We start from the raw sequence: 8,384 nt of genomic DNA on the forward strand, positions 1-8,384 counted from the left end.
CACTTAAGGATCCCCCTAGTTTTAGGAACATTAAAATGGATGAAGACTGGCCTAGTCTTCAGCGTTGTCAGGTAGTTGCCCTGCGTGGGGATGTCAGTCAGGCTTAGTTAGCCCTTCTGTGCCTGTTGCTCTCAAAGTTAGATGGTAAATGGGGGTAATAAGTTCATGTGGCCACTAGGAGGTCGCAGCTGCTTGGAAAACGTTTCCATACAGTACAAGATCACCCCATACAAAAATCCATTTTGCCAAGCATTCCTCAAAAGGGAATTTGGTGATTCCCCTCACCCCCCATATAATCACCCTCCATCCTAAAATTGCATTTTTAAGTCTGTTATATTTATTGACATAATACTTAGTATTATATTTATAATGCAGATAATATACATATAATATTAATGTAATATTTTCTTAATTGTCCCATCATAAAGGTGTGTTAGGTTCAAAGGAAGAAGTATTTGTCTAACTCTCTGTATAGACCCTAACAAGTGGCGTATGCACCTAATACACTCACTAATCACTATTGGTGATGCTGGGGTGAGTATGACAACAGTGACTGGGTTGGGAATAATGGCGTGCTAAACAACATGTGTCCTCTGAAATCTTTAGCAGTTGTATTTTCACCTTGTTTTGGCAATTATTGCGCTGAATTAATGTTAGCTACTACTGTTAATAGCTCTCTGCACTTTGGGGACTTACCCATAAAGTAGGGGCAATAATTTCTACCCTGCTTCCCATCACAAGGCCACTTGTGAAGCCAGCAGGAGTTCATGTTTGATTCTACAAAGAGTAACTGGTCTGAACCTAAGTTGTACAGTTGCTCTCCCCTTCCTCCAGCAGGGTTATTTAAATAAAATGCCTCTTTAAAGAGACCCAGTACTTCACTCGTCAAACCAGCCTATTCCAACCAATTGCATGGGAAACCAAGCCCCAATGTAGTCAATTTGACAAGGAGTTCAATCAATTACTCTCCCAGCCCATCCCTCCTTGCTGGGCCGAGCCTACGTCACAACTCTGCACGCAGATTGGTTCTTGTTGGCCAATCACCACTGCAGTTTCTCTAGGACTGTAATTTTAAAAATTCACTGCTAGCAGATGGATTGGAGGGAACTCAGGCCAGGCTGAGACCCACACCCGGTTGCTACGACTTGGTCCTCCATTCATTTATCGGGGCTGCTCCTGGTCTAGAAGTGTGTCTATGGTCTTTCCTGTTATGCCCCCAATTTCAATGTGAGGTAGGAGCCTTTGGTTTTGTACTGCCCGCACGAATGTCCGGTATTGGCCATGGAGTGCCCCTTGTTACACGCTGTCTTCTTTTGCCAGTCAGCCGTTGTGAAGTGAGCCCCATATGAGGTTGGGCAGGGAGTGTGTATTAGAGGGTGAAATGATAAAGTAAATGAGACTAGGTCCCATCATTTAGATGGAGAGTCCAGTACACATGCCTGAATCAGAGTACATATACAAAATGTCTTTTTACAAGTGAAAGTATGCAGGATCAATTTCAGCCACAAGACAACGCATTTAAGTCAGAGAATGCTATTTGAGGGATGTGTTTTGAACTACAGGTTAATGGAAACGTGCCCTTTCCCCCTTGTTAAACTTCTCACATCTCCATTCTTCTATCTCTGCTTCTAACCCTTCAACTCTGGCTTGCCCATTGCTCTCTGCTATGTGATTAGAGTCCTAGAAGGCCAGATGTCGAAGGTGCCTTAGAACCATGCTTCTTAAACTTTAAAGTGCATACAAATCACCTGGGGATATTGTTAACTTGCCTGTGCCTATTTGGTCAGGCCTAGCTTGGGGCCTAAGATTTTAAATGGCTAAAAGCTCCCACGTGTTGCAAATGATGCTGGTCCATTTACCACTGTATGAATAACATGAAGGCTTTGGTCCCATTGCCTCATTTTATTAGCTGGAGAACTGAAGTTTACAGAGGGAAAAGGGACTTGCCTAGTGTCACCTAGCCAGCTACCTGCAGTGTTAGAACTAGATCCTAAGATACTTTCCCACCCAGTGCTGCTTTCATTGACAGACACCATACCCCCTACTCTCCCCAATGTCTTGCTGTCTGTAACCTGCCTTTATATATAAAACAAAGTTGCTACTGTTTCCTGTAGACCAGTGGTTCTCAACCTTCCTAACGCCACGACCCTTTAATACAGTTCCTCATATTGTGGTGACTCCCAACCATAAAATTATTTTCGTTGCTACTTCATCACTGTAATTTTGCTACTGTTATGAATCATAATGTAATTATATATGTGTTTTCCGATGGTCTTAGGCGACTCCTGTGAAAGGGTTGTTCAACCCCCAGGTTGAACCTCAGGTTGAGAACCACAGGTTGAGAACCTGTAGACTGTCTTGATCTACAGTTCTGGAGTCTGAACAATTGGGCTTTTAAAAGAGCCAATTTGCCCTCGTGTGGGTGTCAGCACTGCTCTGGGATTCTCAATGAGGTCTTCAACATGTAGGGGACATGGAGAGTCTGGACACTGGAAAGGATTCTAAGTTGCTTGTCCAAGTAAGGCTCAGCATTTTGTAGGTGGTAGGAGTCTAGAGTGTTTTTGCAGAGTGTGCTTTTATGAAAGCATGTTTTTAGTGGTGTCATTCCCCTCTCCCAGTAGCAGGAAAACTAGCTACTTAAGTCAGTGTGTGTGTCTCCCAAAGCAAGTGATTATTGTTCAGGATAGTGAAGGTGGTGCATGACCATCGTATGAATAACCTTGTTTTCTCTGAGGTTTAATTAAATCTATAACACTCTCAGCTGAAAAATTTTAGCCCTTTTTTTTTACTTCAATCTGATATTTTTTCTTTTCCTTTGAAAGGTGAATGTTTCAGAACATGAGTTTTTAGTCATCCATAAAAAAATTGTATGAGGTGTGAATAATAATAGTGGTGTAAGTGGTTTTCATAGAGTGCAGTTAGGGGTAGGTGCACCCAATTTAGCTTTATTGTTGCTTGGCCGAGTTTTGAGGATGAGATGGAAAATAGTTTTCAATTTGGAGGAAGAGGAGAGTAATACCCCCCATTTATTCTGAGTGCCTGCCATGCTTAGGCTTTCATGTAAAAATTTACATTTGGCCTTAACCAGTTTGGCTCAGTGGATAGAGCATCGGCCTTCGGACTGAAGGGTCCCAAGTTTGATTCCGGTCAAGGTCATGTACCTTGGTTGCAGGCACATCCCCAGTAGGGGGTGTGCAGGAGGCAGCTGATTGGTGTTTCTCTCTCATCGATGTTTCTAACTCTCTATCTCCCTTCCTCTCTGTAAAAAATCAATAAAATATATTAAAAAAAAGTTTACATTGGCACCACAGAATACCTCTGCAAGTGTATCTTTTTGCAAAAGAGGAAGTTGAGTCTCAAAGATGCTAATTTGGCTGGTTAAGAAGTCCAATTGCTTCTTTTAAAAAAATCCTTTGCTAATTCTACCTACACTCTCTACTATACTAGGGCCTTTCGTTTTGGACCATGGACTGTTCTGAAATGTCTTATTTTTTCTTTGATCAGAGAGATTTTATGGTTTTTTTTTTTTTAGAAAGAGACCTGGAAAGAGCTGGGTGATGTATACTGTTTAATAGTTTGTCCTGTATAGTAAGTCATGTAACTCATTTGGAACTATAACATGGAAACAGTTTTGTTGTGAGAATCAACTGATGTAGTAACTGTGAAGGCACATACTTGTACTGACTTTTCCTCATCAACAAAATGTGTAATACTTCTCCATCCAAAGCAAAACCCAAATCCTTCCTCCTTTCTTAAATCTTCCCCTCAAGCTGCAAACTACTGTTACCAGCCTACCCCCAGCCTAGCTTTCAACCCCTTTATAACTCCTCCCCAGCACATTCTTTTTACTTTGAACTCAGACAACCTGGCTATACCTGGAACCTTCTGTTCTCTGCATGTTCAAGTCTCTGCCTGGGCTCAGGCTTTCTTTGGAAAACTGGAAAGCCCTCCAGTTTACTTGGGGATGTCCAGATCATATATAACCTCTTCTATATTTCCATTATGTTTCTCTAGTACTTTGTATCTACCTTTAAAAATAATTTGTCACTTTTTTGCATAAGAAAGATGTACTTTTTAAAGGAATGAAGAAATATGTTGGCAAAACATCTACTCTCCCAGGTCCTGGATAAAGAGGGACCTCTAAATTCAGAAGCTATATTGAAAATTATTTCCTTCTCAATGGCAGTATATACAGCAGCAAACCTTCCAAACCTGTTGTCACAGCCCTCTATAATCCTGAATCTACTTTACAGGTGGGCAAACTTAGACTTAGAAGCAGAAGGTGACCCGGAGCAAGGGGACACTGGAGCTGGCTCAAGGTAAGGGCAAACAGGAGGTGTCTCCACTCAGCCAAAGGCAGGGCCTCTGCCTATATGGAAGGGAAAGGGAAAAGCTAGGGTGACCAAAACTCCCTTTTTCTTTCAGCCTAGGGAAGCAGTGTCAGGAAAGAAAGGCAGGTTCCTACCCTTAGTGGCAAAGGCCAGGGCAGGCCTCTTCAGTGATGCTCTCTGTGTTTGGGTATTGTGGGTTCACTGCTTCCATAACTCTCTTGTTACCTGCATCTGAGCCTAGACCTCAAGTCTTTAATTATTTCAAAAAGGCAGGGTGGGGAGATGGTTTAAGACAGTGGTTCTCAACCTTGGCTGCACATTAGAATCACCGGGAAACCTTTTTAAAATCCTGATTTCTGGGCCTCATCCAGAAATCAGGATTTTAAAAGATTCCCAGGTGATTCTAATGTGCAGCTAAGGTTGAGAACCACTGGTTTAAGAGAATATGAGACACAGAACAATCTTTCCACAGCCTCCCTTTAAGTAGGCTGGGTCTTTTAAAGATCCCCTTCACCCTGTCTCCTAGGGATATTTAAAGGCAGTTTTTATGAGATTCGATACTGTCTTTTGTGTTTCTTGTTTTGAAAATTATATATTCTTTTACATATTCTTAAAAAAATAGTTTTTTGGTTCCTAAACTCTGAGGAATGATATGATTTTGAACTAAGTAAATCTGGGCTTCCCTTGCCAGGAAGCCCTTAGCAACCCCAAGGCCCTCTGCTTGTTCCCTTCCACAGTCCATCTTCAGCCAGCCCCAGCTGCCTTGCCAGCCTGAGCTTTATGCCACAAGCATAGAACAACCCACTTGGTGAAGACAATCCTTAAAGTGATCTGAGCCCCAGACACTGGCCTTGGGTCCAGTCCACCTCCATCTCCAGCTGCTGCTTCAAGAAGGGCTGCTTAAGTGCTTCTGATCTTTTCCTCTCCTTTCTTCTCACTCTTCTTAATCTTTCTGTGGGTGGTCAGTGAGAGCAGATCAGTAAGGCTTGTTGGCATCCTTGGGCCTCTTTAGCTGTACCTTGAGCCTCTTCATGGCAATTTGAAAGTCATTCATGGCCTGAATAGCTATCTGGGCACTGGTTGGATTGTCAAAGCTAACAAACCCAAAACACTTGCTCTGGTTGGGGCTTGATTCACAAAGACTTTGACAGAGACTACAACTCCAAAGTACAGGGAAGTCTATATGAGTTCTGCATTACCAAACTCCTGAGGCAGGTGATAGATGAAGAGGTTATAGTCTTAGGGCCTTCTCTTTGCTGCTGGGGCAGGGCTGAAGGCTGCTGGGGAAAAGCTATGTTCACTGGGGCATAGGCTGATGGGTGGGCTGCTGCTGCATAGTGGTGCATCCTAGCTTAGGCCTGTGCAGGGGGTCAACCACACCAGGGCTCTGTACTAGGTAAGGGGCGAGCTGGTTATTTTAGAGAGTGTAAGGACTGGCTGCCCATTGGTCTGAGTGGTCAGGGGGCTGAATCCTCTGACTGATGGGTGCCGGGAGACCTGAAAGTATGCCCTGGCAGCTGCAGGGAGGGGAGTTGGCTGCAGGTGGTGGAGGAGGTGGCAGAGTCAGGCCACATCTCCCTCCCAGCCTCTCTCTGCCACGGCCCTGCCCTGCTTTCCCATTTGTCACATTTTTATGTTACTGTTAGAGCTATGCATGTGAATACTTGTAGGATAAGATCCGTGATTTGTGTTTGTATCTCTATTGCCTGAAATATCTGGTACATAGTGGGACGTTTGTTGTAGTCCCTTTAGGGTCTTTCTTAGGGAAGCCTGTTGTTTGTCAAATGCAGTTGAACTTGGAGATTGAATGTGAGTGGGGTTGAAAGGTCAGTTGTATCTGAGTGGGAAGGGTTTCTTGTGTATCCAAAAAATAATTCCTCCTAATAATGTATTTGCTTGTAAGACACATAAGTGTATCCTAACTATTGAGACTCAGAAACTACAAGAACCTTAAGAAATATAGAATGGCCTGGGGGAAGAAGGGGGATGGTAGCAGGCTGGAAGAGGTTCTATGGGAAAAGGAGGGCCTATGTAATACTTTCAACAATAAATATTTTTAAAAAAGAAATTAGAATGGGGTTCTCTACTGAGATGAGGTGAAGGTAGGATTCTTCTAAGGGTTGTAATAACTGTTAAATTGTTATGTCAAATGATTTTCCAATACATTACTTTCTTTTGCTATTATCTCATTTTTTTTTATTTTTAAATGTTCCTATCAGGTGTCTAGAAGTGTATTACAGTTTCTTCTGCTTGATTGCAACCTTTGAGTACTCTCTGGCCTATTGTGCATATGTGTGTGTGCAGTGCATTCTTGTGTCTTCTTTGTAACATATTATAATTTCCATGGCCAGGATCCCATGCCTTTTAAAGAACATTATTCTTACCAGCTAGCCTCCATACTATATGACCTGTCATATTTTTTATTGTCTTCAGTGTAAATCACATAAGTTGTTCCCAATGTTCCTAGACTTAAACTTGGGGCTAGGCCATAATTTCAGTGCCCACAGATGATGGCAGGCATTACGCTGGGCTTTTTACATAGAGTATCTAATTTAATTTGAACAGTGTCCTGCAGAGGTAGGTATACTTATCCCCATTTTATAGATGGATATCTGGATCCCAGGGAGTTTTGGTCACTTACCCAAGGTTAACTGTGGTAGAAACAAGATCTGCCTAACTCAAAGTCTGTTTCCTCCTGGGGATGCTATAGAGAGACTGGGTTTTCTCAAAAGTCTCTGGATAATTCTGTGATGTTTCTGGTGAATAGTATTTTAAAGAGACCCTTTATGATTGCAGCTCTGCCTTGGATAGACACTGCTGAATCTGTAAGAGATGCCACCACCACCGGGAAGCGACAAAAATGAGACTAAGAAATCTCAGTCCAACAAGATTGTGCCCAGTGATCATGGCCAATCTGAAAAGGTGAGAGCAAGCTGTTTCTCCTAATAGTGTCTCAAGTAGCCCCTTCCTGTGTTGGCTTGGTCCCTATCCTCACCCCTAAGTCTTTCAGATTATATGTGGTTTTATTTGAGAAAGAGGGCAAGGAGTAAGAGCCCCTGTAGTTGCAGATCAGCAAATTAGAATTTGGGGAGTAAATATGAACTTTTCTTTCCCATAAATGCATGGCTGAAATGAAGGCCACCCTCCTCAATCTTCCAAAGCAAAGAACATTCACCTCTCATTAATGATCATATCCATACTCCTACTTTGCCTAAATTGCTCAAAGCACCTTTCCAGGAGGTTGCTTGGTAAATCCTGGGGAGACTATGAAGATTAGGTCAACAAATGTATTATCATGATTTTTATAGCTATTTAATTAGAAGAATGGGTTCATTTTGATTCTGCTGTTTTGACCTTGGGGGTAGTTTGACATAGTCATTCCGGTCCTGAGCTGTTCTGTGTTCATTTATCATCATACATATTTTAATAAGAATTTTACTAACACTAATGAATTGTCATTAAGAGAGTATTTCCTAGAACAAATATCATTAGGCCAATTTCTTTTCCTTGATTACTTTCCTTTCAGTACAGATATACATTTTCTAATCATTTTCATTTTAATAAAATGATTTTCATGTAGGGGACAAATATTTTTTCCTGTATAAGTTGACAAGAAATATTTGCTACATTTGTCAGATTTTTGTCTATATCGGATTTTCTTGTTTAGATTTTGCCATTGTAAGTTTTCTTTTGTGGTAGTTATTTTTCCAAATGCAACTTTCTTGGGCACATTTTTTAAATCTAAATTTTTATTGAGTTTAGTTTTACCTGTGAATTTTATTTGGGGCTGATTATTTCTACCAGTAATATTAAGTAGGAATTAGAAAACAGATTAACAGTTGATTTCTTAGCTAATGTGAAAAAATATTTTTTTGCTAATTATTTCCACTAGGATTATTTATTGTGAGCTAGATTAAAAAACTAACGGTCTACTTATTTCTTAGCTTAATCAATTAGAAAACAGAAGTAATTCTTCTCAGCTCTTTCAGGATTACTCTACTGTATTAGATTGGTCTTTTTTCATTAATCCTCATCTGAGGATATTTTTCCATT

The 8,384-nt window shown here is 41.3% G+C and overlaps 1 long non-coding RNA gene across 2 annotated transcripts in view; it reads left to right on the top strand.

The window, feature by feature from the left end:
* Positions 1-463: 463 nt before the first annotated feature.
* Positions 464-8,384, top strand: part of LOC107182314 — an 8,599-nt gene continuing 678 nt past the window's right edge. Inside the window, exons 1-3 of one of the 2 annotated variants that reach the window (XR_001513042.1) lie at positions 464-534; positions 4,254-4,319; positions 7,128-7,253. This is a non-coding gene — a long non-coding RNA (uncharacterized LOC107182314). Of the gene's footprint in view, positions 535-2,045; positions 2,056-4,253; positions 4,320-7,127; positions 7,254-8,384 lie in introns of those variants that run through there. The other variant, XR_001513041.1, reaches the window with a different exon arrangement.

Source organism: Myotis davidii, unplaced genomic scaffold, assembly GCF_000327345.1.
Source record: "Myotis davidii unplaced genomic scaffold, ASM32734v1 scaffold855, whole genome shotgun sequence".
Lineage (NCBI taxonomy): Eukaryota > Metazoa > Chordata > Mammalia > Chiroptera > Vespertilionidae > Myotis > Myotis davidii.